General features: G+C 42.9%; 2 long non-coding RNA genes across 3 annotated transcripts in view; one reads left to right on the top strand and one right to left on the bottom strand.

Moving 5' to 3' along the window:
- Nucleotides 1-533: 533 nt before the first annotated feature.
- LOC116095280 overlaps nt 534-7,554 on the bottom strand; it is a 15,788-nt gene continuing 8,767 nt past the window's right edge. Inside the window, exons 3-5 of the long non-coding RNA XR_004120526.1 lie at nt 5,424-5,480; nt 3,926-4,039; nt 534-829 (exon numbers count right to left, since the gene is read on the bottom strand). This is a non-coding gene — a long non-coding RNA (uncharacterized LOC116095280). The remainder of the gene's footprint in view (nt 830-3,925; nt 4,040-5,423; nt 5,481-7,554) is intronic.
- Nucleotides 5,173-7,554, top strand: part of LOC116095281 — a 12,314-nt gene continuing 9,932 nt past the window's right edge. The window contains exons 1-2 of one of the 2 annotated variants that reach the window (XR_004120528.1): nt 5,173-5,343; nt 6,201-6,321. This is a non-coding gene — a long non-coding RNA (uncharacterized LOC116095281). Of the gene's footprint in view, nt 5,344-6,197; nt 6,322-7,554 lie in introns of both variants that reach the window. The other variant, XR_004120527.1, reaches the window with a different exon arrangement.

The raw sequence follows: 7,554 nt of genomic DNA, 5'->3' as shown, positions 1-7,554 counted from the left end.
CTCCTCCTCTTCTTTCTCTTCCTCGTTTTCCTTTTCCTCCTCTTTCTCTCCCTTCTCTCCTCTTCTTCCTCCTCTTCCTCCTTGAGACAGGGTTTCTCAGTATAGCCATGGCTATCCTGTAGACTAGCCTGGCCTCAAACTCACTTGCCTCTGCCTATAGAGCACTGGGATTAAAGGCGTATGTGTGCCACTGCTGCCGGGAGGCAAATTCCTTTTAATTGTGAATGATCCCTTGGTCAGTAGTCAGGGTCTTCATGCTGTTTCTCTGTTGAATTCTTCCATGGGAAGATTCCTCAGCCCAGCAAGAAGGTCTTTATCACCCTTACTTGCCTTAGCACCAGCAAAGCAAAGGAGTTGGAAGAAGGAAGGTTCTAGATATCAGACCCACAATGTTCCTCGATGGAATAGCCTGTGGGAGGTGGCTGTGGGAGAAGTGGGGGACACAGTGTTGTGAAGTGGGGGCCACAGTGTTGGGAACTGAGAGGGCTGTGTGTATGTGGGTGTGTGTGGCTGAAACCCCAGCAAGCGGTTCCTTGATTGGGGCCATGATGGCCAACTTTAATTGTCATTCTGACATAGTCTAGGATCACCTGGCCAGAGAGTCTTCATGAGGAACTGTCTAGATCAGGTTAGCCGCTGGAGAATTATCTTGATTATTGTAGTTATGGTAAGGAAACATGGGCTGGGTAGACTATGTCAGGGGACAAAGTGAGCTGAGGCATAAGCACACGAACATTAGGTCATCCATTTCCGCTTCTTGACTGTAGATGTGACGTGACCATTGTTAGCCCATGCTGTTGTGACTTCTCTGGTAATGATGGACTATAACCTGGAATGATGTGCCAAAGTAAACCATTTACCCAGAGTTGTTTTTGCAGAATATTCATCATAGTAACAGAAATGAAACTACGACTCCATGTTAGAGAAATAGAAACCTGCTCCTTCCAGATGAGACTTCTACCCAGCTTGGCAGGAGCCTGACCTTTGGAGGTTCTAAAGTCACAGCACTGGGGCTCCTGCTGTGCCAGTTGCCAGTCCTGGCAGGAAGGCCAAACGATCTCTCTTTGAGTTCACAACTCAGAAGTTATGTCACAGGTCAGGCTAGGAGGTGGAAGATGCTGCAGCCAGGACCTAGAATGCTTGTAGTTCAGTGGTAGAATACTTGTCTAGCACAAGCGAAGCCTCACCTACCAAGGGGCCTCTGTAGTCTCACAGAGCATTTCCTTAAATGCGGTGACCAAACCTTGAATGCCGTTGGGCGCGTGTTAGAAGGGAGTCGAGGGCATCTGAGTGCTGAGCTAAAGGAGTGAATCATGACGGCTGGGTATGCCCTGGAAAGCTGGCTGCTCCCCAAATTTCATTTCAAAGCATCTCTTATGCCACCCAATTGCATCTGCACAGATGTGATGGTTCCGTTTTAGCAATGCTAACAAAGGACAAAGGGTAGTAACTAAAGCCCAACTCACTGTGTCAAGATCTCTGTTATCCCTGAGCAGGAGGCATAGGAGAGGAGATCAGCCGTGGCTCTTGGGATATCCTTCCTGCTCTGGTGGGCTTTTCTGACCCTTGGGTTAGAACTTCCAGGAGAAATGCAATAGCATGTCTATCTATCTATCTATCTATCTATCTATCTATCTATCTATCTATCAATCATCTATCTATCTATCTATCTATCTATCTATCTATCTATCTATCTATTTAGTTTTTTTGAGACAGGGTTTCTCAGTGTAGCCCTGGCTGTCCTGGAACTCACTCTGTAGATCAGGCTGGCCTCAAACTCAGAAATCCACCTGCCTCTTGGCTCCTAAGTGCTGGGATTAAAGGCGTGCACCACCACTGCCCGGCGCAATAGCACATTTAAAGTGCCTGGCACGAGGCCTGGCCCTGAGAGTTTTGAGATCCTCTTTTTTTCTGGACAAGGAGCAGAAGGGTGCTGGCGACCAGAAATGTGCCCAGGAGGAGACGTCTGGACCTTCCTCTACTCCTCCATCCCTCTAAAGTCCGCCAAGGAGACCCATTGCTTTCCCGGCAGGCTTTGGGGAAGTGTTGCGAGGTGGTGCAGTGGCGATGTGGATTCTCAGCTCTACAGGAGGGAGACTGGGAGTCCTGCTCCCAGATGACTGGAGGTGGCCCTGCCCCAGATGCCAGCTAGAAACTACTATGTCCCTGGACCTGTTGGTTGTGGCTTGGGGAAGATCAGAGCAACTGCTGGCCTGCAGATGGCGCAGGTGCTTTGCGAGGTGACACTCCTCAGCTCGAGGCTTGAATGCTTTTTGGGTTTGGCCACCAGCAGGAGCCTTACAACAGCTCCAGAGTAGCTAGCCTAGGAGTGGGTTTTCTGCTGCCTTGTGATGAAATATCAACATAGTTTTTGTTTTATTGACCAATCTTGGCTTTCATTAGTTTTATGTTAACCAAAACCACCCACACACTAGACAACAATTAGAAGCTGCAGAGTCTCTGGGTTCCATCCCACATCTACCATTTAGCAGCAGCATGACTCTGGCAAGCCGTGATTTTATGATCCTTAGATTTTTCACCCATAGAAGTCTCAGAAATTCCATTTACTGGTAGGATTACTATGAACATAAAGCAACAGGAAGAGGGCAAAAGGAGTTAATATGTGGTTGGAAAAATAAAGATCTTTGTCAATTATTCTTCGTTACCTTTTTTTAAAACTTTTTTAAAAAAGAATTTTATTTATGTGAGTACACTGTAGCTGTCTTCAGACACACCAGAAGAGGGGATCAGATCCCATTACAGATGGTTGTGAGCCACCATGTGGTTGCTGAGAATTGAACTCAGGACCTCTGGAAGAGCAGTCAGTGCTCTTAACAGCTGAGCCTTCTCTCCAGCAGTCCCCCAACCCCTACCCCATGGCTTTTTTTAAACCAGAGACTAGTTAGCCCAGAGACCTAGGGTCAAACTAAACACTACTGATAATAATAATAAAAAGGATCAATGAAGTAACTCCTAATGGTATCCCACTATACTCATAGATCAGTGCCTTATCTAGTCACCATGAGAGAGGCTTCCTCTGGCAACATATGTGAACAGATGCAGAGGCCCACAGCAAGACATCACACACACGCACACATGAGAGAGAGAGAGAGAGAGAGAGAGAGAGAGAGAGAGAGAGAGAGAGAGAGAGAGAGAGAGAGAGAGAGGAGAGAGAGGAAATTCAGTGAATCATAAGGACATACTTTAGAAACCTGTATTCCACCAACTTGTAAAATCTAAAAGAAATGGGTAATTTCTCAGTGTATACCAGCTACCAATGTTAAATAAAGATCAGATAAGATAAGCAATTTATACAGACCTTACAACCCCTAGTGAAATAATTATAAACCTCCCAACCGAAACCAAATCAAACTAAACCACCCCCCCCCCAAGTCCCTAAGAGCTCAGGGTCAGATTATTTTAGTGAGAAATTCTACCAGATATTCAAAGAAGGATTATTGGGGTATTCCTCAAATTATTTCACAAAATAGGACCAGAAGGAACATTGTCCAATTCTGTTTTACAAGGCCACAGTTCCCCTGATACCTAAACCACATAAAGACCCAACAAAAAAAGGAGAATTACAGACCAATTTCCCCTATGAACATAGATACAAAAATTCTCAATAAAATGACTGCAAACTAAATCTAAGAAGACATAAAAAAGATTATCATCATGATCAAGTAGGCCTCATCTCAGAGATGCAGGGATAGTTTAACATATGCAAACTAGTAAGTATAATCCACAATATAAACAAACTGAAAGGAAAAAAACCACACAGTTACCTCATTAGATGCCAAAAAAGCCTTTGACAAAAATTCAACACTCTTTCCTGAAAAAAATCCTGCAGAGACTAGGGATACAAGGGACATACCTTAAAGTAATAGAGGTGATTTACAGCAAGCTATAGCCAACCAATACTGACCTGATGGGGAGAAACTCCAAGCGTTTCCTCTAAAATCAGGAACAAGACAAGGCTGTCCACTCTCTCTGTTTTTACTCAATATTACTTGAAGTCTTATATAGAGTAATAGGGCAGCTGAAAGAGACCAAGGGGATGTAAGTAGGAAGGGAAGAATTCTTTATTGTCAGATGATATCATTGTGCACATAAATAATCCTTTAAAAAGTTCACTGCAAAACTCCTACAGCTGATACTTTCAGCAAAGTAGCAGGACCCAAAATTAACACACAAAAAATCAGTAGCACTCCTATATACAATTGACAAATGGACCAAGAGCGAAATCCAGGAAAACAACCAAGAAAGTAAAAGACGTGTCTTGTGAGATTCCGGGAGGGACCCCCACACTCAAATCCCGGGAGCGACGACCCCACACACCACCAAGACACGGACTTGATGCAATCTGCAAGAGGCTTTTTATTCCAGCTAGCTGGGGCGAGACTCATATCCCTCGCAGGGGTAGAGGAGTCTGGCACCAAGCAAAAATTTAAACAGGTTTTTATACCCACACAGTTGCTAGGGGAAAAGGGGAAACTAAGGCAGGGGGAAGTACGGGGTGGTCTCTGATTGGTGCTGGCTTGTGCTAGGGTTCAGAAGCAGGCTAGCCACCTGGAAATTGTTTGTTACCTCATTTTTCTTTTCTCCTGCCAGGCCGCTCCGATCTCTAAGCTCCGGGAGCTGGTCTCCCATTCTTCTATGTTCCAGGAGCTGGTCTCCCATTCTTCTATGTTCCTGGAGCTAGTTTCTCATTCTTCTATGTCCTGGGAGCTAGTCTCCCATTGAATTCAACTAACTGCTAAGTTCCCACAGTACAATTTGAAAATTTTAAACTCTCAGTCTGATTTGAAAACTTTAAGACATTGAAGAAAGAAATTGAAGAAGAAATCAGAAGATAGAAAGATCTCTTATAGGTAGCGTTAACATAATAAAAGTGGCCGCCCCAAAAAGCAATCTACAGATTTAATGCAATCCCTATCAAAATTCCAACACAATTTTTCACAGAACTTGAAAGAACAATTCTCAGCTTTCTATGGAAGCACACAAAGACCCCCCAAATGACTGTCCTGATAGAGGAATTTAGCAATAAAATGATTTCTAATGACACTCTGCTATACTTGTGGATCAGGGTTTGCTCAGCTGTCTTTGAGGAGCTTCTTCCTGCAGTGATGGGAACAAGAACAGAGACCCACGGCCCGTCAATGTGCAGAGAGAGCGAGAGACCTCGGAACACTCAGCCCTGAATGGGATGTCTCTACGGAACACTCAGCCCTGAATGGGATGTCTCTACGGAACACTCAGCCCTGAATGGGATGTCTCTACGGAACACTCAGCCCTGAATGGGATGTCTCTACGGAACCTTGCGGAAGATAAGGTGTAAAGCTTGTAAGAGTCAGAGGGGATGGAGCACACCATAGAAACAAGGCTTTCTAAACACAGCATGACAGACACACATAGGAACTTACAGAGATAGTGGCAGCAGGCGAGGGTTATCCAGGTCTGCACCAGATGGGGTCCCGCCACTAAGAGGAGAAGTGGAAATAGTCATGTGGTAGTTTGAATAAGAAAAAAAAAACCCCAAAACCCCCAAAAGAATGTTCACTATAGATACATAGATTTGAATGTTTGGTCTCCAGGGAGTGGCACTATTTGAAAGGATTAGAGGTGTGGTCTGTTGACTAGGTGTGCCACTGGGGCGGACCTTGAGGTTTCAAACAGTCTATTCTAAGCTCAGAGTCTTTCTGTCTTCCTATGGCTTGTAGATCTGGATGTAGAACTCTCAACTACTTTTCTGTCCCTTGCATGCTGTCGTATTTCTTCCCTGCCATGATGACAATGAACTAAACCTCTGAAACTCTAAGCAAGCCCCAATTAAATGTTTTCCTATAACAATTGCTGTGGCTGGCTGGCGGTAGCACTGAATACCTTTAATCTCAGTATGCTGGAGGCAGAGGTAAGCAGATCTCTATGTGTTTGAGGCCAGCCTGGTCTACAGATCAAGTTCCAGGACAGCCAGGGTTACACAGAGAAACCCTGTCTCAAACACCAAGCAAGCAAGCAAGCAAACAGATAAACAAACCAAACCCCAAACCACCCCCAACCAAAAAAAAAAAAAATATTGCTGAGGTCATGGTATCTCTTCACAGCAACAGAACATGAAGACAGTCCCTATTCCTAATCCAGAAGCTATTTCTAATTGAAAATGAAAAAATTGCAAATAAAAATTTAGTTTTTTTCAGTAGAGTCTCATGGGGGATGCAAACCACTCTCAAAGGCAGACCCTGTGCCCAGCAGTAGATGGCCAACACAAAACGAACTTAACGGCATCTTTGGAGGTTCCTTGTCTCAAAATGTTCAGTCAGGGTATTTATTTATATTTTAAATTTTATTATTATTGCTATTATTATTATTATTATTATTATTATTATTATTATTATTATTATTACCTTACGGATCCTTGTTATATACCTTATGGCTTCCGGTGTTGTGTTTTTATGGGATTCCTGTCTCTCTGTCTACATGTGTTTCTTGTACTTTTCGTTTGGCTCTTTTTCTTCTACTTATTTGTTTTGTTCTATTCTGATTTGTTTGTTTTTTCTTTTCTCTTATTTTCCTATTAGTTTCTCTCCTAATGAGAGTTAGGAATGGGGTAGGTTTGGATATGTTGGAAGGATCTGGGAGGAGTTGGGGCAGGGAAAGCTATAATCAGAATATATTGTATAAAAACCCCCTATTTTTAATAAAAGAAAAATAGGAAAAAAATTGAAATTAAAAAAAGAATTTTCATAAGAAAACATCCTTTCTCCTTCTTCCCAAAGTTTCAAACACACAGCAGTAGTTTGTAGATTTTGTAAACCATATATTTTGAAGTGGAGAAACACTCTGACAGGTGAATTTATTCACATATGTGTAGGGCAATGATTAAGTTACATCATTTGATCAGGTGCAGACTAACCTCCCAACTGGTTTGTTGTACCTCTGGGAAAGGAAGCGTTTATAAAGTACAAGCACCTGTTGTTACCACAATACTCATATCTGGGGGCCTTTCCTATGGATGGCCACCTGTTCTGTCCCCACAAACCCGAAGCTTAAAGCAGTGTGATTAATGGCCAAGGTGGTCAGGTTATCTCATCTTTTTATCTCACTGCTTTGTGTCTGCCATTCCCCATGGGTGTTTGTAATTACATTTTGCATATTATCTATCCTTAATTTAAAAGTAAAACTGGAGTTATGGAATAGAAGAGATCAAAGCTCATTAGAGAGGAACAATCCAGGCAGGCTCTCTGTGTGATTTCCTTTGTAGTCTTGTGTAGCGGGACTTTGTATTTTAATAAAATGTGTTTTCAAATTGCTTTTTTAGTTTCTTATCACCATATTAGTTATGGCTTTGTTTCTTGAGAGAAAAGGCCTATTTAAAAAACAGAATTACCTAATTATAATCATTTTCAACCAGACAAAAGCCAATATTAAAAATGAATCAAGGGAAATAATTATGATTTTTCTGGCTGTAATGAAGCAAGTGACATGATAGAACTGAGCTTGGGGGACTTGATTTGACATCAGCAGAAAGAGGAGCATGTGTGTGTGTGTGTGTGT

This window comes from Mastomys coucha, unplaced genomic scaffold (genome assembly GCF_008632895.1).
Source record: "Mastomys coucha isolate ucsf_1 unplaced genomic scaffold, UCSF_Mcou_1 pScaffold18, whole genome shotgun sequence".
NCBI lineage: Eukaryota > Metazoa > Chordata > Mammalia > Rodentia > Muridae > Mastomys > Mastomys coucha.
Note: the sequence above shows the minus strand (reverse complement) of the source record. Positions and strands in the feature narration are given on the sequence as shown.